This window comes from Hemitrygon akajei, unplaced genomic scaffold, assembly GCF_048418815.1.
Source record: "Hemitrygon akajei unplaced genomic scaffold, sHemAka1.3 Scf000049, whole genome shotgun sequence".
NCBI classification, from domain to species: Eukaryota; Metazoa; Chordata; class Chondrichthyes; order Myliobatiformes; family Dasyatidae; genus Hemitrygon; species Hemitrygon akajei.
Window position 1 is genome coordinate 2,586,552 of NW_027331935.1, and position 24,973 is coordinate 2,611,524.

The 24,973-nt window shown below is 44.2% G+C and overlaps 1 long non-coding RNA gene across 1 annotated transcript; it reads right to left on the minus strand.

Moving 5' to 3' along the window:
• Positions 1 to 4,721: 4,721 nt before the first annotated feature.
• On the minus strand, positions 4,722 to 9,463 carry LOC140721025 (uncharacterized). The gene is made up of 3 exons (XR_012097308.1): positions 9,395 to 9,463; positions 8,842 to 8,887; positions 4,722 to 4,765 (listed from the first exon to the last, which is right to left on the minus strand). It is a non-coding gene; the product is annotated as an uncharacterized lncRNA (long non-coding RNA).
• Between the last annotated feature and the right edge of the window lie 15,510 nt (positions 9,464 to 24,973).

Here is a 24,973-nt window from a genome sequence, read left to right on the forward strand (position 1 = left end):
ACCTTGTTCTTCCATTCAATCAGGTGTCAGTTCATATCTGAGATCATTTTGCAGTTCCACTCGCCGCCCAGCTTCTGGACCTGCAATGCTTTCCCCTGCAGTCTCTACACCTCCTGTCCCTTTAATATCCAGCGACATAAACAATTGGTTGGAAACACACCCACCATGGCTAACTGTTCAGATTCACATACATTGATGTATCATAAACTTCCTCGCCTTCTTTCAGACCAGCCTGTCGTTTCCTCAAAGAATACCTACATATTTGTCAGGCATGATTTCCCGTTAAGTTCAGCTTGCTATGCTAGTCCTTTTGTACCGTGTGCATTTAATTACCCCCAAAACTGTTCCTTCATAATCGACACCAACAGCGTCTTGAAGTGCTGAATCCATACCCTCCTGGAAAACAACCATCAGACAGTTCTACAGGACTCATTCCTGAACACCTGCCCATCTAAAGATTGGGGGGGGGGGGGAAAGTGGTCGGACACAATACAACGTATTGTCAGCTTTCATCTGGTACTCACTCGTGGGTTGGTTGGTGTTGGAGGATTGTCCCAGAGCTCTTCGGGAAGCATCACGTAGATTGCAAGCACTCTAATCCCGGACAGTGAAATGAGAACTTGTCCAGTCAATTGGATCTTCATCCCTAAGAGTGTTGTAGAATATTATATTACTTCATACATTTCTTTGGAAACACTAATATACTTAAGCGTTAGTATCAATTTAAAACACTACGTTCTGCGATGTTGAGACGACATTAGAACCTATTTTAAGATCAATCTGATTCCTCACTCCCACACAGACCTCCATATGCTTATCGAGGAGTTTCCTAAGTGATCCAGTGTGTCTGCCTCTGACAGCACCCCGGGAAATACACCACACGCCTTCTCAATAACCATGTCAATTTCTGCTACAGGTTTAATGGATCTATGGTGTGGATCCCAAATTTCCTTCTGCAAGCTAACTTCACTGTTGTCGGGCTTGAACAACACCTGTCATTTGACAGCCCACCGTCATATCCTGTCATTGTTCTACTGCAGCCTACAGCAATCCTCTACATTATCTCCAAGTCAGCAAAGCTTCTTGTCATCTGCAAGCTTAATATCGCAACTTGCACTGCCTCATCCAGTTCATTCTTAGTCATGGAGTCATCGAGTCATAGAAAGAGAACAGCGCAGAAGTGGCCATTCGGCCTATCTGCTCCGTGCTGAACGTGTTCAATTGCCTGCTATCATCGAGTAGCAACATGACCTTAACCCTTTATACCTCTCCATTCTATGTAAGTATCCAAACTTCGCTTAAACTTTGAAGACTAGCTCGCATGCACCACTTCTGCTGTCAGGTCAATAAACATTGCGATAACCTTTGAGTGAAGACGGATCCCATCAAACTTTTCACCTTTCACCCTTAACCTCTGCTTGTATTCCCACCTAGCCTCAGTGGAAAACGCCTGAATGGTTCAACTTATCTACACCCATCATAATTTTTAAACTTTTATGAAATTTCCTCTAAATATTCTCTATTCTAGGGTTTAAAGCCCTAAGTAATTCAATATTCCCTTATAGCTACGGTCCTCAAGACCCAGGAATTCCCTTAAAATTTCTTCTGTCCTCTTTGAAACTTGTTTATGTCTCAGTTTCGGCAACTCAAACATAACTCCCCATCTCATTTACTCAATATTTCCATTTATTAAGACCAACGTACAAATATCTTTCATTACTACCAAATCAACCTGTGACGCTACTTTCAATCAATTATGGACCTGCACTCCCAGATCCCTTTATTTTGCAGCACTCCTCAGTACCCTGTCTTTCACTGTTCAAGATCTACCGTGGTTGGTCTGGCCGAAGTGAAAAACCTCGCACTTGACTGAATTAAATTCCATCTGCCGTTTTAAACACAATTTTCCAGCTCGCTCAAATCCCGCTGCAGGCCATGACAGTATTCCTCACTGTCTACTACATTCCCGATCTTAGTGTGGTCCCTGAATTTTACGAATTGATTATCATTCAGATCCATTAGATAGATGGCAAACAACAACGGATACGGCATCAATCCCTACGGCTCTCTACTAGTCACAGGTCTCCAGCCAGAGACGCGACAATGTACTTCGCTGCTCCACAAAGCCAGTGTCTAATTCAAATTACTACCTAATCTTGAATGCATCGAAACTTCTTGGCCAAACGCCCACGCGGGCCCTTCTCAACTGGAATACTGAAATCCATGTATACAATGTACATAGCCTTGCTTTCATCAGTTTTAGTGGTAACGGCCTCGATGTCAAAACAAATACTTAAGCATCCAGTATCCATTATCATCTGAATACCTTCAACTAATTTTACCACTATTAATACTGATAGTTTCCTGCTTTATGATGACAGCAACAACATAACCTATACTCCAGTCATACGTATCATCTGCTACTGCTGACTATCTCTTCTAACACGCCGGTGATGTTTCCACTTGCATCCCTAAGTTGCGACAGGGCAACAAACACGTCCTCCTCTGTGAAGATGTTGCCGCTTTGCCTCAGCAGACTCTGCAGCCGTCTGCTGACTAAATACAGATGAAAAAGAAAATTCATTTGTGATCTCCGCAGTTCTTTTGACTCCACACATGGAATAACAGTAAGATTTTTTTTCAGAGGACGAAGCTTCGTTCTTTGCAATGCTTTTGCTCTTAACATATACATAGTATCCCTGATCATTCCCATTTACCTGTCTGTTGGGAAAACTCATGCCTTCCATTGGCGCTCCTGATCCCTTTTTAAGTGTTCCATTGCATTAAGGACACACAATAAATACATATGCTGTTCCTACTTGCTTATATATGATATACATCTCCAGTTGTTCCCACCCAGCGCCTCCACATCTCTAGATAACCACGATTTTCTACACTTGCATTTTTACCTTTTACGTACAAGCATTGCACTCTCATAACGACAATTTTCAAAGCCTCCAACTTATCAAATACATATGTGTCTGCAACAGCCGGCCCCAGTTGACCGACGACAGATTATTTCAGATTCCATTAAAATTATGACGATTAATGAAGAGGAAGTACTGGAGCATTTAAGGAATATAAAAGTGGATAAAACTCCAGTTCCTGACAGGATATAACCTAGGACCATGAGGGAAGTTAGTGCAGAAATAGCAGGGGCTCTAACAGAAATATTTTAAATGTCATTAGAAACGGGGATGATGCCGAAGGATTGGTGTATTTCCCATGTGGTTCCATTTCTTAAAAAGGGTTCTAAGAGTAAACCTAGCAATTATAGTCCTGTCAGTTTGACGTCAGTGGTGGGTAAATTAATGGAAAGTATTCTTAGAGATTGCATATATAATTATCTGGATAGACAGGGTCTAATTAGGAACAGTCAGCATGGATTTGTGCGTGAAAGGTCATGTTTGACAAACCTTATTGAATTTTTTGAAGAGGTTACGAGGAAGGTTGACGAAGGTAAAGCAGTGGATGTTGTCTATATCGACTTCAGTAAGGCCTTTGACAAGGATCCGCACGGAAGGTTAGTTAGGAAGGTTCAATCGTTAGGTATTAATATTGAAGTAGTAAAATGGATTCAGCAGTGGCTGGATGGGAGAAGCCAGAGAATAGTGTTGGATAACTGTTTGTTGGATAGGAGGTCGGTGACTAGTGGTGTGCCTCAGGGGTCTGTACTGGATCAAAAGTTGTTTGTCATATACGTTAATGATCTGGATGATGGGGTGGTAAATTGAATTAGTAAGCATGCAGATGATACTAAGGCAGGTGGCGTTGTGGATAATGAAGTAGATTTTCAAAGCCTGCAGAGAGATTTAGGCCAGTTAGAAGAGTGGGCTGAACGACGGCAGATGGAGTTTAATGCTGATGGGTGTGAGGTGCTACATATTGGTAGGAATAATCCAAATAGGACATACATGGTAAATGGTAGGGCATTGTCGAATGCAGTAGAACAGAGTGATCTAGGAATAAAGCTGCATAGTTCCCTGAAGGTGGAATCACATGTGGATAGGATGGTGAAGAAAGCTTTTGGTAAGTTAGCCTTTATAAATCAGAGCATTGAGTATAGGAGTTGTGATGTTATGTTAAAATTGTACAAGGCATTGGTAAGGCTGAATTTGTAGTATTGTGTACAGTTCTGGTCACCGAATTATAGGAAAGATATCAACAAAATAGAAAGAGTATAGAGAAGATTTACTAGAATGTTGCCTGGGTTTCAGCACTGAAGTTACAGGGAAAGTTTGAATGTTAGGTCTTTATTCTTTTGAGTGTAGCAGGTTGAGTGGGTACTTGATAGAGGTAATTAAAATTATGAGGGTGATAGAGTTGACGTGGATAAGCTTTTTCCATTTCGAGTAAGGAAGATTCAAACAACAGGACATGAGTTGAGAGTTAGTGGGCAAACGTTTAAGAGTAACACGAGGGGGAATTTCTTTACTCAGAGCGTGTTAGCGATGTGGAATGAGTTTCCAGTAGAAGTGGTAGAGGCAGGTTCAGTTTTGTCATTTAAAGTAAAATTGGATAGGGTTATGGACAGGAAAGGAATGGAGGGTTATGGGCTGAGTGCGGGGCCGTGGTACTAGGTGAGAATAAGAGTTCATCACGGACTAGAAGTGCCGAGAAGGCCTATATGGTTAAAATTGTGCATTCTCCTACCTTCCGAATTCTTCCATCTGAAATAGTGGTGCAGGGGTACCACATCCACTAAAACAACACGGAACTCCCTGGCATATATTCCAACCCAGACCGATTCTTCGTAACGGCGGAACTGTTGACAGAGGATGGAGTTCGTACTGTAAGGAGTTGTAAGAAGAGTTCGGTGATGTGTGTTTGGGATTGAGGAGCAAGGATAGCATGCGACGAGGCGGAACAATGTGAGCATAGCAACAGATAGAATATCATGGCACAAGTAAGGGCTTAAAGTGGCACCAGTACCTCTGAACAGTTACACTCGGTACTCTGCACAAGCATCAATAGTCCCTTCGTCGACGGAAGGTACCCTGGCAAGGCGGCAGCCTGCTGTTACAACCAATGTAGAGTTTTATAACACTCGCAAATGTGTTCAATTCCCCGCCGTCCTCTTCATCATTCTCGGTTGTAAAGAATTCTCCGTTCTCCCCGTGATCTCGTGGGTTTCCTCCGGGTGCTGTGGTGTCCTCCCATATCACAAGGACATATTGTTATGGATAGTCATTTGTGGGCAAGATATGTTGGTACCCGAAGCATGCCAATTCTTGCGAACTACCGGAGCACATCCTCAGAATGTGTTGGGTGCAAATGAAAATGACGGATTTACTGTATGTAACAATGTACCTGTGTCAAATCGAACATAGAACAGAAATCGAACTTCTACATAGAGAAGTAGAGGAACAGGCATTTCGGCCTACAGTACTGTGCCCAGTCAATTAAATTGGTAATTGACTGACAAACCAAAGCAATTCCCTCTCTCTTCACATTGTCCAGACCCTAACATGTTCCTTCATGTGCCTATCTGAACGTCTCAGAAAAATCTCTAATGTATCTATCTCCACCAACATGAAAGGAATGAAAGGGTTAACATGTGAGACAGGTCCGACAGCTCTTGGGCTGTATTTTCTGGACTTCAGGAGTATGAAGGGGGAGCTCGTAGAAACATTTAGAATGTTAAATGACCAGAACAGAGTAGATATGGCAAAGTTATTTCCCTCGATAGTGGATTCTAGGAAAGTTTGGCATGACTTCAGATTTGTAGGACGTAGTTTTTGAAATATAATGCGGAGAAACTACTGGAGCCAATGGTGGTAAATCTGTGGAATTTGTGACCACAAGCGGCTGTAGAGGCAAAGGTATTGGGTGTATTTAGGGCAGAGATAGATAGGTTCTTGATTAGCCAGGTCATCAAAGAGTATAGGGTGAAAGTACGGCAGTGGGGATGACTGGAAGAATTGGATCAGCCCATGTTTGAATGGCGGAGCAGTTTCGATGGATTGGCCTACTTCTGCTCCTATATTTTATTGCCTTATGGTCTAACAACACAGGTCGCACACTCCGAGCATTCAGCGCATACGGGGTGAAAAACCTTGTCCGTACAATCTCATGAAGACCTAGAGAAATACATCACAAGCACTTCAGCACATCTAATCCATGCAATGACCATTTAAACTGCTACTCCAATCGACCTGCACCGAGACCAATGACTTCCATACCCCGATCATCCATGTAACAATCCAAACTTCTTTTAAACGTTCAGATTGAGTTTTCATGCCTCAGTTGTGCTGGTCGCTCATTCCGCACTCTCACGATCTTCTGAGTGAAGAGGTTTCCCCTCATGTTCCTTTTAAACTTTTCAACTTTCACACTCGACCCAGGATACTGGTTGCAGTCCCACGCAACCCCAGTGGGAAAAGCCTGGTTGTATTGCTCCAATGTACATCACTCGTAATGTTGTAAACATCTTTCAACACCACTCTCAATCTTCTATCTTCTAAGAAGTACTGACCAAACCTTTTCAATATTTCCTTATAGTGCAATATCTTTGTAAATTTTCACTGTACTCTTTCAATCGTATTTACACCTTTCCTGTATGTAGGTGAACACAATTACAGCCTATACTCTAAGTTGGGATTTACCAACGTCTGAAACACCTCTGAATGATCTTTATTGCCGTTATACAGAGGTACAAAGAAACTCTGTTTAGCTTCCTCTCAGGCAATTAAATAAAGTGGTAAGTAAAAAGAAGACAGTAATAAAAAAAGTATTAAATAGATAAGTAGCAAAAAATAAGTCGCAGCAGCACCAGAATATCATAGTAATGCACAATGTGCAAGTATTTGAATCCTTGTGTATGCATGTGTGTGCTCACAGTTTCAATCATTGTTCTGTGGGAATGGTGTGATGGAGGCCACAGCTCTGGCAGAAGCTGTTTCTCAGTCTATTTGACACAACATCTCATCTCCTGTACTCAATACATTAATTAATGAAGGTCAATGTGTTGATCGGTTCCACCACGACCCCATCTACACATGGCGACACTTTCAACGAATTATTCACCGTATTCCAGATCACTTTGTTCTACCACACTCTTCAGTGTTCTGATGTTCACCGTGTGAGACGTATTGTGTTTAGTCCTGTCAAAGTGTAAAGCCTCGCACTTCTCTGCATTAAGTTCTTCCTGACATATTTAGACCATTTTGCCAGCAGGTGCATATCCCACTGGAAGCCAAGACAGTCTTTCTCGCTGTCCACTATATCCCCCGACATGGTGTCATCGGTATTTTGCTGATCCAGTTAACCACATTATCATCAGTCGCATTGATATATATGGATGAAAACAACAAAGAACACAGCACAGTCTATAACACATCGATACTCCACGGCCCCAGTCTGAGAGACAACCATCTACTGCCACTACTGGTTTCTCCCACAGAGCTTCTCCTATAATGCCTTGCCTTCATCCATTTCCCTGGTAACTTCCTCGAAAAACTCTATAACCTCGTTAGAAATAATGTACCAGGCACAAGGCCATGCCGATGGTACTTAATTAGTCAACGTCTATCCAACTACTTCTACATCAGGTCCCTTGGAATAATTTCCAGTAACGTTTCATCAAGTAATGTCAGAAATTCCGGCCTATAATTTCGTGGTTTATGTTAAAAGCCTTAAAAACAGCGGAATAACATTGGCTATCCTCCCATCCTCTGATATCTCTCCATTTGCAAAGGATGTTTTAAATGTTTCTGCTCAGGCCCAAGCAATATCTGAGCTATCTGCCTGTGGCGTCCAAGGGAACACATTGTTAGGTCCTGGGTATTTATCCACACTGGTATGCCTCAGGTTAGAAAATACCTCTTCATATGTAATCTGTGCAGAATTCATGATGTTTCTGCAGCTTTACCTCACTTCCATAGAATCCGTGTACACAGCTTTAGGAAGGAATAAATGCATAAAAAGGTACTTAAGATCTCCATCATCTGTCTTGGGTCCACACATGGATTCTAATCTCCCAGAGTAAAATTTTGGCCCTTGGCAATCTCTTTGTTCTTAACATTTCTGTATAATCACTTAGGATTCACCTTGTCTGCTCGTTCTGCCTACGTTTAGCCCTCCTGAATCATTTCTCAAATGTGTTCTTGTAATTCCTATGCTCCATAATCACCTCATTGGTTCCTACCTGGCCATACCTGTGACGTACATTCTTCTCTTTTTCCTAATCAAGGCATCAATAACTTTTGAAAATGAAGTTTCCCTACACTTGTTGCCCTTGCCTATTGTGCTGACAAGCACACAGAAGTTCTGTATTCTTAACATGTTGTTTTTGAAGTCCTTCCACGTACAAACAAAAAACATCGCAATTGACGGCCTCCTACATACTTCTTTGCTATTACCGCCTCTCAAGTAAAACACATGCTAGCGTTCGTTCTCAAAACTTTAAACCTTTACTGACATCGCCTCAGCTACCGCCGCTGCAAAGAAAACATTCCGAGTGTGCGCAGGTTCTTACCAGAGCACGGGCCCACTAATTCAGTAAACATCCTTGTAAAGCTCCTTTGTAATCTCTCCAAATGGCACATCGTACATATCGTCTTTAATTTACCCTTCAGCCTTCCCTCCCAGGGGGCGGAGGGGCCAGGGTGGGAAGTCAGCTGGCTGCCATTCTCCAGCTACGTCTGACTCCCCGGTGCTGAGGGATAATCAGCTCCATAGTTCAGAACCAATGACGGAGGAGCGGAGACAATTCGTCCCTACGGCCTGAGGAAGGATGACGTGGACGGGGATCTGCACGTGGCGGAAAGGATGTGGTTGAAGGAGAGAAGGGACGTCCGGGGGAAGGAGGAAGCGAAAGGTAATAGTCAGCGATCACATTACCTCATAATCCGCAGTGGTGCAGAGGACATCATATCCCAAGCAACGACTGGAAGCAAAAACACAATGAGAGAATCAGAAACACAATAGACAATGCAAACAAGCATCCCACACATTCCACAAAACTGTGGATTCTCTGATGTGTGCCATCAGAAGAGAAGGGCTCTCAGATCCAACCCGATAGTGTAACAAGGTATGACGTTAAGAGAGCCGTGTGCTAAACATGTGGGATGCTATCTGGTGGGAAGCTGGTTTGCAGAAGGACGCCATGTTGGAGAGGAGCGTAATGTATTTTTTGAAAGGAGCTCGGTTCGTAGCTCTCATATTGTATATTGCCGAGTGTCTACCGTTACATATGTGGCTCGGTACAAATGTTTAATCCAACTACTCAGGGAGGTTCGTCCAGAAAAACTGAAGAAGGAGGGAGGCAAGGCAGGCAGCGCCTGGTCGGAGGCGGGGCAGGGCACGGAGGCAGCACTGGGCAGGGATACAAGGGATTGGGACACAGCGGCAGATGTGCGACTGCAGAAGGAAAGGAATTTTGCTCATGTCTTACCCTTTGCTCAAGCCTTCCACGCTGGTCAACGAGGCGACAAGCAGAAACACAGGCAGCATGGTTACCCTATGAGAAGCAGAAACAGTCACTATCCAGTATTTGCCACAGACATAAGGCCATTCACAGGGTTATACTACAAACAGCCCATCGGCCCGCCGAGCCAGTTCTAGTACTCAACATCATTGTATTGAGGAATAATTCGTACATTGGCTACAATGCCACAATTTTAATTGGTTCACCTCGATACTGAGGATGCAGTGCCAGAGTATCTCTATCCAACCACTATCCCTCCCACTCCGCCGCAGCGCAGTCTAGTTTGCATCCTCGCCACCAGCAGAGCTAGCCCTAGTTGTTTCCGGTCACTTTACTATCCTGGTGAGCCTCTCAACCCGCCTCTTAAATCTATATTAGTTCATATTGAAACATGGGATAACGTTCCCACTGTGTGAACAATCCATACCCTCCATTGCTTAGAACACATCAGGTAGACTCCTCCGCGCCAGGAAAATACAGAAAGCCTGCAGAGTTTCTGTTAGAGAGATGCGGAAGGAGGAGATGCGATAGAATAAGCGGGAGAGGAAAAGTGATTAAGTGGAAGTGGACGAACACGGTAAGAAAGGTGTAAGAGCGGGTTGAGGGCCGGGCTGGTCGGACACAAGGAGAGAGTTTGGTGCAGAGTGTAAAAATAAGCTTTGCACTGTACCTCGTACAAGAGATAAACCAATTCAGTCAAATCTCAACCGAGCAGAGATATTTCATTTCTAAAGCGCCTTCCCACCTCAGCAGCCCAGACCAACTTGCGTTTCTCTCCTTCCTCAGTTCTAATGAAATGTACTTCATCTAATGTCGCTCCCCTTCCTTCCCCGACAGCTCATGTCTGCCCTAAGTATTCATTCACTACAATTTACAATTTTTCAGTCTCAGGCTGTGCAGTTGGAACAGAACAAGGAATTGCACCGAATATGTCAACGATGATACACTTCATTCTGAGATTGATTGCCAATGTCATCCCCAGATGATGGAGCAGGTCCCTGATTCAAAACATCTGAGACAGGGACAACATCCTCGCTGACTCCATGCTGCTGAGACTTTGCCCATTGGTGCGTGTCTATCTGCCTATCCACTGACCTATCGATTCATTGTTTTACCAATCTGTTGGTCTATCTGCCTGATCCGTATGGATAGGAGCGGGGGTGGGGAGGGAGAGAGGAGCTATACCTCGTTCAACCCTTCTGGATGCAAAAGCGCCATCCCCTTCTCTGGATATCTCCCTCACTGCCGCATATACTCTCAGAATGAGCCTTTTAATTCGAGTGGTCATCCATTTTAATTCCACTTCCCATTCCCATTGCGGAGTCCATTCATAGCCTCCACCTCTGTCGTGATGAGGGCACATTTAGGATGTAGGAACAGCATCTTATATTCTTTTTGGGTGGCCTCCAAACTGATGAACTCAACATCGATTTTTCAAACTTCCAGTATTGCCTTCCAATCCGCCGACCCCATGATCTCCTTTCTATGACCAACCTCCTTTTTCCTCTCTCAACATATCTCCTTGACCCCCCATCGCCTTCGTCTGGTGCTCCTCTCTATTTTTTCTGTCTGATATGGTCCTCTTTCTCTTTCACCTTCCAAGCTATTTACTTCATCCCCACCCCCTACAGGTTTCACCTAACACCTGTTTCCCTCTCCCACCCGGCACCTTTTAAATCTACTCCTCAGCTGTTATTTTTCTCCAGTCCTGCTGAAGTGTTTCAGCCCGAAACTCAGACTGTACTTCTTTTTTCATTGATGCTGTTGGCCTGCTGAGATTCTCAAGCATTTTTTTTTTGTGATTTTGATTCTGATTACCAATAAAGGAGAGACCCGTTTTCCTCCCTCGGGAATCTTCACCAAAGCTGTCCAGAATACAGCGGATACATTAGCAAAAAAAAAAAAACGCGCACAATTGGACGCTTGTGTTGTCAACCTGCCGGAGGAAAGTACCAGCCTTAGACTGGGCCAGCGTCTGTTCCCCTAGGATTATTTTTCATCTCTGCGTATGGTGCAACAGTTCCTCAAACTGGGCATCACCGCCAACATATCTCTTTTCGTTTAATAATGACTCTGTCTTCTGTACGAAAGTAGATACCCTTATAATAATCCACAGGATTTTCCATTGCCACCTTCCCACACACTCAGCCGCTCCATATCCCCTTTCATCAGCCCACGCCCTGCCCTTCACTCATACCGTCACACTGGTGAGTGTGGTCAGAAACCTTGGTAATAGAAGCTGTGACACCCCTCAGTTCATGGGCTGACGTCGCTGTGACCTGAGCACCACTGACCGTGATTTCAGTCTTCCCATAAACTGCGCACATCACAGAGATGCATGTAGACCCAGTGATCCTGGTGTAATTATTAACCGAGCCCCAGGTTCAACCTGACAAACATCTCCGGCACGCTGATTTGTCTGATACAGAGTCTCTTTGGATGGGATGAAGATGATATTGGAGGGTAACGTTCCAGGTGGATACATATATTCCAGTAGAAACGGAGGGCTGTGTGCGGGGTATTGCATAATGGGGACAGAGATGGAGGGACAAATGGCGGGGAGAGACAGAAAGAAAAAGAGATGAAATTGTAAGACGGATGCTGGAGGAAGTAGGAGAGAAAGGAGCCGGAACCGAGATAGAGAGGTAGAAGACGGTGTGAGTAAGAGAGAGAAAGAGAGGACAGAGAGACATAGAGAGAGAGGGGGACGGAGAGGGGGGTGAGAGAGAGAGAGAGAGAGAGAGAGAGAGAGAGAGAGAGAGAGAGAGAGAGAGAGAGAGAGAGAGAGAGAGAGAGAGAGAGAGAGAGAGAGAGAGAAAAAACACGATACGTACAGCATAATCACTTGTCTACTGCCAGACGCTAAGTGCTACGGCTTACCTCAGTGTCGACTTGCTGTACTGGGTGTGCGCTTGTCCAGAGCCTCTATATATGGAGGAATGTGACGTGCTGTTGCTATCCAGAACAGCCAATGCAGGAGAAGAAAAAACAACTCGTGATTTTAAGTATTCCAACCGCAAGTATTGCATCATCGAATGGAGCGACATTGTGCAAACCGAAGCTCATTAATTAACTAGGACACCACATCAATATCACAAACATGAGCGGATCCAGACAGCAGCTGAACCCGCCACCTACTTTGCCTACTGTGAGGACAGGATGTGAGACACCTCACAGTTTTCCACAAAGCTTCCAAATTAACCTGAGTCACTTAAGCAAATGAGAGAAGGCATCAACATCGTTAGAGTCCCAGGTTGGTCGTCATTGCTTTTCCGCTGCACCTGTTCTGTTGTCCAGGTAATGACGCTCAGTGTCTGTTATTGGAGTAGAGTCCAGGGTAGAACTGTCCATCCACAGGTCGGATCCAGTGGCAAGAGTTGAGGAAACGACCTCAGATAAAAGCCCTCCGTGCAGCAATGCCGACTACGAAACTGTGCGCTCATGTAGACTCACGGTAAAGAATGACCCCGGCATGTTCGACCCCACAAGAGACGGTGGCGCAGGTTCCCCATGCGTTTCAAAATAAACCAAAGCATTTTTCCCGGCGACACTCAATGCCGATTAGGGTTTGGACTGTCTGCGAACACGCTCTGTAATTGACTGAATCGGAGAAGCATAGGATTTCAGATCAGAAACAACCAAGCGATCTTACCTTAACACACCTTCCTGGACTATTTGAAATTAAACGCTACATCACCAATAAAGCTAAAGCAATTAATACAATAGCAGATCCCTTTTCGAAAATTAGGAACATATGCGTGAGTGCGTGCAATGCGCTGCCGGCAATGGTGATGGAGGCGGATACGGTAGGGTCTATTAAGATATTTAGGTAGGTTCATGGATCTTAGGAAAATAGACGGCTATAGGTAAGCCTAGTAATTTCTCAGGTAGGGACATATTCGGCATAACTTTGTTGGCCGCAGGGCCTGTATTGTGCTGTAGGATTTCTATGTTTCTATGTTACTCTGGACAAGGTAAGTACAGAACATTAAACAGCGAGAAAGAAGTAATAGAGTTAGTCGAATTTAAAACCGATTAGCATGATAACATACAACAGATAGATGACAATGAAATATATAGGTATCAAGTTGTCAAAGCAAAAAAAAAAAATCCGACTGCTGCAGAGTCAAAACTTTCCACAGAATTTGCTTCAGGCTTAAGAAAATCTGGCAAACAAAGCTCAATAGTAAACATAAAACAAGTGCAATAAACACTTCCGGTATATTCTAAACAACGTCTTCGCTTGGCAACAAATTTCGGCTCGATATCAATCTGGAAAACTTACAAAGAAAAATAAGACCTCAAAAGAGGAAATTTTTGAAAGAAAAATGTACACTCCAGCACACTTAGGTTAACATTACCGAGGACAGAAGGGGAAGAATAATAACAGACATTAAAGAATAGCATGAAACCCCGCTGGTTTCCCTGGCTGCGTAAGTCTAGGTTAATATACACTCCGGTGTTGCCGAACCCGTAATACTCAGAGAGCTCTCCCACCGCAAACCACATTCAGTGTGGATGCTGTGTACTTTGCTGCCCTGTTATAACGTAAGTGCCAAGAAATAATAGACAGCACGCGGCATAAGATGAAATGAATTATATTTATGAATCTTAACTAAAGGTTTGGAAGTCCTCTTTTGGAAGAGGACAGCGAGGCTTTGAGAAGAAGTGCGGCGGCGGCCATTTTCAAGTTGCTTCTCAGATCGGAGTTCTGAGAGGCGGGACTGCGCAGGCACGTGAAGGAGGCCTGGGAAGGAGGGAAGATATAAAAAGGAGAGAAGGAGTGAGGTAGTTCTCTTTTGGAAGAGGACAGCGAGGCTTTGAGAAGAAGTGCGGCGGCGGCCATTTTCAAGTTGCTTCTCAGATCGGAGTTCTGAGAGGCGGGACTGCGCAGGCGCATGAAGGAGGCCTGGGAAGGAGGGAAGATATAAAAAGAACGCAGCCTTAAGCAGCGGGCAGCTTCGTTTGCGGGCAGCGGAGTGAGCCGGGAGCAGAGAGTAGGGCTTGGGCTCAGAGGACTTAGGCGGAAGAGGGCACAGTAGGTTTATCTTTTAGTTCTCCTTGTTATTTTCAGTTATTCGGGAAGTATGAGTCTGAGGGCAGCTTGTTGTTCTCGGTGTCGGATGTGGGAGGTCCTGGAGTCTCCGAGCCTCCCGGACGTCCACATCTGCGCCAGGTGTGTCGAACTGCAGCTCCTGAGGGACCGAGTTAGGGAACTGGAGCTGCAGCTCGATGACCTTCATCTGGTCAGGGAGAGTGAGGAGGTGATAGAGAGGAGTTACAGGCAGGTGGTCACTCCGGGGCCACGGGAGGCAGATAGGTGGGTTACGGTCATGAAGGGGAAGGGGCAGGTACTAGAGAGTACCCCAGTGGCTGTACCCCTTGACAATAAGACTGTTGGGGGGGACAGCCTACCTGGAGGAAGTGACAGTGGCCGGGCCTCTGTACAAGGCATTGGTAAGGCCAAATTTGGAATATTGTGTACAGTTCTGGTCACCGAATTATAGGAAAGATATCAGTAAATTAGAGAGAGTGCAGAGACGATTTACTAGGATGTTACCTGGGTTTCAGCACTTAAGTTACAGAGAAAGGTTGAACAAGTTAGGTCTCTATTCATTGGAGCGTAGAAGGTTGAGGGTGGATTTGATCGAGGTATTTAAAATGTTGAGAGGGATAGATAGAGTTGACGTGAATAGGCTGTTTCCATTGAGAGTAGGGGAGATTCAAACGAGAGGACATGATTTGAGAGTTAGGGGGCAAAAGTTTAAGGGAAACACGAGTGGGTATTTCTTTACTCAGAGAGTGATAGCTGTGTGGAATGAGCTTCATGTAGAAGTAGTAGAGGCCAGTTCAGTTGTGTCATTTAAGGTAAAATTGGATAGGTATATGGACAGGAAAGGAGTGGAGGGTTATGGGCTGAGTGCGGGTAGGTGGGACTAGGTGAGATTAAGAGTTCGGCACGGACTAGGAGGGCCGGAATGGCCTGTTTCCGTGCTGTGATTGTTATATGGTTATATGGTTTAGAAGAGAAAATAAGGATAGAAAAAAAAACAGAAGGGCCAATTATAATTAAACTTAACTCTTCCAAGTGACATATTGACCAACTGTGAACCCTTGCTCCATCTAATCACGATTACCCTAACAAAAGTTCCAGTTCACTTTCGAAAACACCCGTTATCGCTAACCATAATCCAAATTCACCTGCTACAGAAAAACCATTACATTAGCAGTGGAACCTCTTCCAGGGTGTTAAATACTAAACAGTCAGATAACACTTCTAATAATATAGTTTCATAAAAAAAAAATGGAATTCATACCTCATGTGAACATATACATTCTGACAAGAAGTACACGCCATTACACCTAAAGGAAAGAACAACTCAGAAAGCTTATGACATAGTTACTACAGGAGAAGAAGTTAACAAATGGGGGAACATGACCCTCCCTGGAACACTAGTCCGTCATCTGAGCAGACTAGATGTCTACAACGAAGCTTCCAAAGCCTGGCTCACATCGGGAGACCTCATCCAATAAACAGAGGGGCCCCTTGTGGCATTACAGGGCCACCTGGTGAATACAAAAATACAGAATAAACGAACAAGAAATATGTCAGAAATTCGAGAGTGTCAAGGACAATGCGTGTGAAGTTGCCATTGGAAGAGAGAAGGTTCTTTGTATATCGAAGCCTGAAGTTTTAAAAGTCTCCTGGACAAGATATTATGCCCCAACAGGGTCCTAATACGTGGAGCACGTGATTGTGGAAGCATCAATAGTGATCTTTCAAGTGTCAATTGAATCTGGCATTGATCCGGAAAAATGGAAAATTGCAAACGTCACTCAAACTGTCAGGAAGGGAGAGAGCCAGAAGAAAGGACAGGACAATTAGGCTGATTTCAGAGTCTAGGAAGATGTTTAAAATCGAGTATTACAGTCAACATATTTTCTGACAAATGTCAGCAAGTTTTCCTCAGGGGAAGGTTTTGTTTGACAAAGCTTTTGGAACTCCTTCAGAGATTATCAAGCAGAATAGGTAATGTAGAATCGGTAGGTGTTCTGTTCTTGGATTCTTAGAATTCAGACATGAGGCTGCTAAAAACGTCAAGATCCGCGGTGTTACATGATAGATGCTAGCACTGAAAAAGCAATGACTGTTTAGCAGGTAGGAAAGAGTGAGAATAAAGAGAGCCTTTTCTGGTAGGCTGTCGGTGACTAGTGGTATTCCACAGCGGTCTACGTTGGGATCGCTTACGTTATACGTAAGAACGTTTTGGATACTGTTGGTCGGGACGACCTACCAGGGACAAGTTGCAGTGGTTGAGACTGGACCCTCGGCTCAGAAGGGAAGGAGGGAAAAGAGGAGAGCTGCAGTGATTGGGGATTCGATAGTTAGGGGGACAGATGAGAAAGAGATCGAGAATCCCGGATGGTCTGTTGCCTCCCAGGTGCCAGGGCCCACGGTATCTCGGATCGAGTTCTCAGTATTGTCAAGACGGAGGGTGAGCAGCCGGATGTCGTGGTCTATGTAGGGACCAATGACGTGGATAGGAAGAAGGAGGAGTTCGTACAAAGTAGATTTAGAGAGTCAGGTGCAAAGTTGAAGGACAGGACCAGCTACATGCTAGTAAGGCCAGAAATAGGAAGATAATTCAGCTAAATACGTGGCTAAGGAGTTGGTGCAGGAGGGAGGGCTTCATGTTTCTTGACAATTGGGCTTTGTTCCAGGGAATGTGAGACCTGTTCCGACGGACGGGTTGCAGATGAACTGGATGGGGACAAACATCCTTGTGGGAAGGTTGCTAGTGAATCCCCAGGGGGTTTAATCTAGATATCCAGGGGGAGGGGAACCAGAATATTAGAGCAGATAGTGAGGTGGAGCAGGATAAAGGTCATGCGAGATCTGCAAGTATAGTGCATGGAGTAAAGCCAGATCTGACATATAAAGAGGCATGAAGAAAGAGAAGCAGAATAAAACGTGTAAATTTAGTAAGGTAGAAGGGGAAAAAGTACCTGAACTTCAATGAAAGAAGCATCAGGAACAAAGGTGATGAACTGAGAGCTTGGATACATACATGGAATTATGATATAGTGGCCATTACAGAGACTTGGCTGGCACCAGGGCAGGAATGGATTCTCAATATTCCTGGATTTCAGTGCTTTAAAAGGGAGGGGGGGGGGGGGAGGGATGAAGGATGGCATTACAGGTCAGGGATACTATTACAGCTACAGAGAGGGTGGGTAATGTAGCAGGATGATCTTCTCTGTCAGTATCGGTAGAAGTCAGGAACAGGAAGGGAGCAGTTACACTATTGGGAGTATCCAATGGGCCCCCTGGGAGCAGCAAAGATATGGACGAGCAGATTGGGATTTTGGCAAGGTGCAAAAATAGCAGGGTTGTTATCATGGGTGACTTTAACTTCCCTAATATTGATTGGCACCTGATTAGTTCCAATAGTTCATAAAGCATAGGACAATACAACACAGTACAGGAAATTCGGCCTACAATGTTGTGCCAACCCTTAAACCCTGCCTCCCATATAACCCCCCCCCCCCACCTTAAATTCCTCCATATATCTGTCTAGTAGTCTCCTAAATTTCTGCCTCCACCACTGACTCAGGCAGTGCATTCCACGCACCAACCACTCTCTGAGTAAAAAGCCATCCTCTAATATCCTCTTTGAACTTCCTTCCTTTTACCTTAAAGCCATGTTCTCTTCTACCGAGCAGTGGTACCCTGGTGAAGAGGCGCTGGTTTTCCACTATATCTATTCCTCTTAATATCTTGTATACCTCTATCATGTCTCCTCTCCTCCTCCATCTCTCCGGAGAGTAAAGCCCAGTCTCCCCTAATCTCTGATCATAATGCATACACTCTAAACCAGGCAGCATCCTGGTAAATCTCCTCTGTACCCTTTCCAATGCTTCCACATCCTTCCTATAGTGTGGCGACCAGAACTGGACACAGTATTCCAAGTGTGGCCTAACCAGAGTTTTATATAGCTGCATCATTACATCGCGACTCTTAAACTCTATCCCTCGACTTATGAAACCTAATACTCTATAAGCTTTCTTAACTACCCTGAACTGAACTGGAAGGGGACTAGCATCTTGCTGGAAGTTTTGCTACTGCTGCTCCGTGGGATTTAAAATAGATTTGCAGGGAGAAAGGATACAGAGTGTTAGAGCAGTTAGTGAGGTGGAGGAGGATAAATGTCATGCCAGAGCTGCAAGTATAGTGCTTGGAGTAAAGCCAGATCCAGCTTATGAAGAGGCTTTGAGGAAAGGGCAACAGAATAAAGGGTGTAAAGGTAGTAAGGTAGAAGGGCTACAGTGTGTGTGCTTCAATGCAAGAAGCATCAGGAACAAAGGAGATCAACAGAGAGCTTGGATACATACATGGAATTATGATGTGGTGGCCATTACAGAGACTTGGCTGGCACCAGGGCAGGAATGGATTCTCAATATTCCTGGATTTCAATGCTTTAAAAGGGATAGAGAAGGGGAAATGGAAAGGAGGGGTGGGCATTACTGGTCAGGGATACTATTACAGCTACAGAAAGGGTGGGTAATGTAGCAGAATCATCTTCTCTGTCAGTATCGGTAGAAGTCAGGAACAGGAAGGTAGCAGTTACTCTATTGGGAGTATTCTATAGATCCCCTGGTAGCAGCAGAGATACAGAGGAGCAGATTGGGAGCCAGATTTTGGAAAAGTGCAAAAATAACAGGGTTGCTACCATGTGTGACTGTAACTTACCTAATATTGATTGGCAACTGATTAGTTCCAGTGGTTTAGACGGAGCAGAGATTGTTAAGTGCGTCCTGGATGGATTTCTGTCACAGTATGTTGACATTCCTACTAGGGGTAATGCCATAGTAGATCTAGTATTAGGTAACAAAACGGGTCAGGTCACAAATCTCTGTGTGTGAACATCTGGGGGACAGTGACCACTGCTCCCTGTCCTTTAGCATTATCATGGAAAAGGATAGAATCAGAGAGGACAGGAAGATTTTTAATTTGGGAAGGGCAAATTATGAGGCTATAAGCCTAGAAATTGCGGGTGTGAATTGGGATGATGTTTTTGCAGGGAAATGTACTATGGACATGTGGTCGATGTTTAAGGATCTCTTGCAGGATATTAGGGATAAATTTGTCCCGGTGAGGAAGATAAAGAATGGTAGTGTGAAGGAACCATGGGTGACAATTGAGGTGGAGAATCTGGTCAGATAGAAGAAGGCAGCACACGTGAGGTTTAATAGCAAGGATCAGATGGGTTTATTCAGGAAATAGGGTAGCAAGAAAGGAGCTTAAGAAGGGGCTGAGCAGAGCAGGAAAGGGGCATCAGAAGGGCTTAGCGAGTTTCTTAAAGAAAAACCACAAGGTATACTTCAATTATGTGAAGAAGAAAAGGTTGACAGGAGTGAAGATAAGGCCGGTTAGGGATAAAGGTGGGAAGATGTGCCTGGAGGCTGTGGAAGTGAGCGAGGTCCTCAATGAATACTTCTCTTCGGTATTCACCAATGAGAGGGAACTTGATGACGGTGAGGACAATATGAGTGAAGTTGATGTTCTGGAGCATGTTGATATTATGGCAGAAGATGGTTTGGAGTTGTTAAAATACATTAGGATGGATCAGTCCCCGAGGCCTGATGGAATATTCCGCAAGCTTCTCCACGAGGCGAGGGAAGAGAATGCTGAGCCTCTGACTAGAATCTTTATATCCTCGTTGTCCACGGGAATGGTAACGGAGGATTGGAGGGAGGCGAATGTTGTCCCCTTGTTCAGAAAAAGGTGGTAGGCATAGTCCGGGTAGTTATAGACCATTGAGCCTTACGCCTGTGGTGGGAAAGCAGTTGGAAAAAAATTTTAGAAATAGAATTTATGGGCATTTAGAGAATCATGGACTGATCAGGGACAGTCCACATGGCTTTGTGAAGGGCAGATCGTGCCTAAGAAGCCTGATAGAGTTCTTTGAGGAGGTGACCAGGCATATAGATAAGCGAAGTGCAGTGGATCTGATCTACAGGGATTTTAGTAAGGCATTTGACAAGGTAGCACACGGTAGGCTTATTCAGAAAGTCAGAAGGCATGGGATCCAGGGAAGTTTGGCCAGATGGATTCAGAATTGGCTTGCCTGCAGAAGGCAGAGGGTCATGGTGGAGGGAGTACATTCTGATTGGAGGGTTGTGACTAGTGGTGACCCACAAGGATCGGTTCTGAAATTTTTATTAACGACCTGGAAGTGGGTGTAGAAGGGTGGGTTGGCAAGTTTGCAGACGACACAAAGGTTGCTGGTGTTGTAGATCGCATTGAGAATTGTCAAAGATTGCAGAGAGACATTGATAGGATGCAGAATTGGGCTGCAAAGTGGCATATGGAGTTCAGACCGGTGAAGTATGAGGTGGTACACTTTGGAAGGACAAACTCCAAGACAGAGTACAAAGTAAATGGCAGGGTACTTGGGAGTGTGGATGAGCAGAGGGATACGGGGGTACAAGTCCTCAGATACCTGAAAGTTGCCTCACAGATAGATAGTGTCGTTACAAAAGCTTATGAAGTGTTAGCTTTCATAAATCGAGGGATAGAGTTTAAGAGTCGCAGGGGAATGATGCACTCTATAAAATTCTGGTTACGCCACACTTGCTGTACTGTGTCCATTTCTGATTGCCTCACTGTAGGAAGGATGTGGAAGCTTTGGAAAGAGTACAGAGGAGATTTACCAGGATGCTGCCTGGTTTAGAGAGTATGCATTATGATCAGAGATTAGGGGAGACTGGGCTTTACTCTCTTGAGAGAAGGAGGATGAGAGGAGACATGATAGAGGTATACAAGATATTAAGAGGAATAGATAGAGTGGACAACCAGCGCCTCTTCCCCAGGGTACCACTGCAAGCTACAAGAGGACATGGCTTTAAGGTAAGGGGAGGAAAGTTCAAGGGGGATATTAGAGGAAGATGTTTCACTCAGAGAGTGGTTCTTGCGTGGAATGCACAGCCTGAGTCAGTGGTGGAGTCAGATACACTAGTGAACGTTAAGAGACTACTAGACAGACATATGGAGGAATTTAAGGTGGAGGGTTACATTGGAGGCAGGGTTTAAGGTTCGGCTCAGCATTGTGGGCCGAATGGCCTGTAATGTGCTGTGTTGTTCTATGTTCTATATTCTATGTTCTAGCATTCTGCGGAAGTGGAATAGATGGCTTTGTGGCAAAACCTTCAGATGATGCTAAAATAGGTAGAGGGGAAGATAGTTTTGAAAATGCAGACAGGCTCCACAATGATTTAGACGGATTGGGAGAATGGGCAAAGAGGTAGGGAATTGAATGCAGTGTCTTCTCCTGTATGATTAAATAAAAGCACGGAATATTTTAGAATTCCTTAAACGTTTATTGGCCGGTTGAGTCGCTGCTGCGAAATGCCAATGCGATATTACCATTCATTTCAAGAGGAATAGAATATAAAAGCAAGAATGAATGAAACTTCAGAAAACTCTGGGCAGGCTGTTTTTGGCGTACTGTGACCCGTTTTGGTCTCACTAAGAAGGGATGTGCTAGAAGGTGAGTGCAGTATCATTTGTAAAGGAGGTGAATTATATTTTACTAATTAATTTTGAAGGATTAAAATGCAGGAAGAGCTCAGAAAATCAGGCAGCAACTGTGGAAAAGAGTGTAATCTGTATTTAGGGCCGCAGAGAGAAGGCAGCTCTGATCTGGAATGGAGGCCCCATTCTTGGAGCAGATGCGGATGAGATGAAGGAAAGGAGTAAAGGGAATGGTATTTTTAAAGGAAACTGCAAGGGAAGAGATATGGACCAGGTAACAGTTGGAGCCGGTATGTTTCTAATGAAGAGGGTCGACAATTTATCTCCAGTGATGGAGACACAGAGATCGAGCAAGGGAAGGGAGTTGTTAAAATGGACCAAGTGTAGTTAAGGTCAGTGTGGACGTTGGTGGCAAATGTGATGAAATTCACGGCCTCAGAGCAGGTGCATGAAAAGCATCAATGCTGTCATCAGTGTTCTGGAGGACAAGATGGGGAACATTTCTGGGGAAAGTTTGGCACAGGGACGAAGCCCATAGACAGCCTTCATGCCTGGATAAAGTAGAAGGAGCCGAAAGAAAAATATTGAGGGTGAGGCTGAATTCTGCCAGACAGAGGAAAGTGGTGGCGGATCAGGGTAGAGGCGTATTGAGAGTGGTTATTCACGCTGAAAATGAGGCAATCGTGGTCAGGAAATTGATCGTTAGAGAGGAGATCACGAGCATGATAAGCTTCGCCGATGTAGCTGGGAAGCGACTGAATCTGGGAAGACAGAATCGGTTTGAGGTACGAGCATTGGAGTACAGTGGGTCAGGAACAGGCAGCAAATGGGCCTACCTGGAACAGTCGCGATTGTGGATCTTGGGTATTGGGCAAAATAAACAGATCTGGGCGAAGGATCTGTGAGTTTGATGACAGTGGATGGGAGCTCTGCAGAACTGATGAGGTCAGTAACAGTGTCGGAGATAGTTTTGCGACACTGCGGAGCTGGGCTTTCTTCATGTGGTAGGGATAAGGAGGTGTTGGACTCCACAAATTCAGAACGAAACATTACAACAGCACAAACTTTGTCTCGGGTTTTTTTTGGTAAGTTTGGGATAGGCGCAGAGAGAACGGAGTTTAGAGTGGGTAAGACATGAGGAGGAATGAGGCGTGGTAGTGTACCTGACTGATGTATCGTCGGGAATTAGGGATTAAAAGATCCAAATCAGGGCAGCGAACCAATGCGATATGTGGAAGGAGTTTTGCAGAAGGGAGAAGTAGAAATCTGTGTGTCGGCTAGAAAGAGCAACACCTTGTATTTATTACTGTTAACACTGACTTTGACAATTTGGACTTTGTGTGTTAAAAAAAGTATGACCTTCCCTTCTCAGGCTCAAATTGCACAAACAAATAAATACGAAAAGCAAAGTTTGTTTGCAGCATTCTATGGGAAAATTTTAATTTGGAACTAGCAATATTGCACAGTCGACATTTATAGCAGAGGCACTTGGTTCTCGGACTGAAGCGTTGACTGTAGGAAGGGTCGCATCATGTTTAATAAGTTATTGTGTTTTTTTTAAATCCAAAAACGTGGCCAGGAAACTCAAAATAATCAAAAAAATTAAATATGTGGGCAAACTAGCCAATGACATGAAGTAGGATGCTAAAAGTCTGTTTTTCAGTTACGAAAATAGTAAAAAGGAGGTGAGAGCTGAAAATAGACCACTGGAAGTGATGCTGGTGAAGTAGTAATAGGGGGAAAAGAAATGGCATATGAGCCGAATGAGAACTTTGCATTAGACCTTACTGTGGAAGACATGACCACTGTGGCTAAGGACCGTGCGTGCCAGGGAGAACGAGTGAGAGCCTTTGCTATTACAAATGAAAAAATGCCAGGGAAACGAAAAGGCATACATTGTACAACACAAAGCTCTTAAAGATGTTGCCGAAGAGATAGCAGATGCATTGGTTATGATCTTTCAAGAATCACTCGATTCTGGTATGGGTTCGGAGGACAGTATAATTTCAAATGTTACTGCACACTTTAAGAAGGGAGGAAGGCAAATAAAGAAAAACATTTTAAGACTTATAGACTAACCTAGGTAGCTTTGAACGTTTTGGTGTCCAGTAATAACAATGATGTTTCTGGTAATTGGAGATGAATGATAAAGCTGTCAAAAACAGCATGATCTCTGTCAATGGACATCGTGCCTGACAAATCCGAAACAGTTCTTTAAGGACGTTAGAAGTAGTATGGAGAAAAGGAAAGGCAGTGGATGTCCTTTACTTGGATTTTTGAAAAGCAGTTGATATGGTGCTACTCATGATGCTTCATAACAAGATAACATCACATGGCATTCAAGAAAAGATACTGACGTGGTTGGAGGGATTGTAGAATAGCAGGAGTCAGCAAGTGGAATAAAGGAGGCATTATCTGGTTGGCTGCCAGTAACTGGCAATCTTCCTCAGGGGCCTGTATTTAGAATGCTACCTCTCATATTGCTTGTCAATGATTGAGATAATGGAATTGATAGCTTTCTTGCAACGTTCAGAGATGTTCTGAAGATAGTTGGATGGGTCGGTAGTGCCGAGGAAGCAATACGATTGAGGAAGGAAATTTGAGCATCAGGGTATATGGTGAGGGGGCAGGTGTATGGGGTTGAATCGATCCGGGATCAGCCATTATAAAATGATAGACGGGATCATTGGTTTGAATGGATTAATTCTACTCCTTTGTCTAATGCCTTCATGGTCTAAGGACTTATACAAATTGGCAGAATGGTCGAAAAAAATAGCAGATGGAATACAGTTTTCAGAAAGGAATGAAAATGCATTTTGGCAAAAGGAACAAACGTGCAGAATGTTATCTAAGACAATTCAAACATGAGAGGAGCAGAGGGCCTGAAGAGACGACTTGCTAGACTCCGTGAAGGTTGACTTACAGATTGAGTTGTCATAAAGAAGGAAAGTGCAATGTTTTGATTCATTTCAAAGTGGAATATAATATAAAAACAACAAGATGTTGCTGAG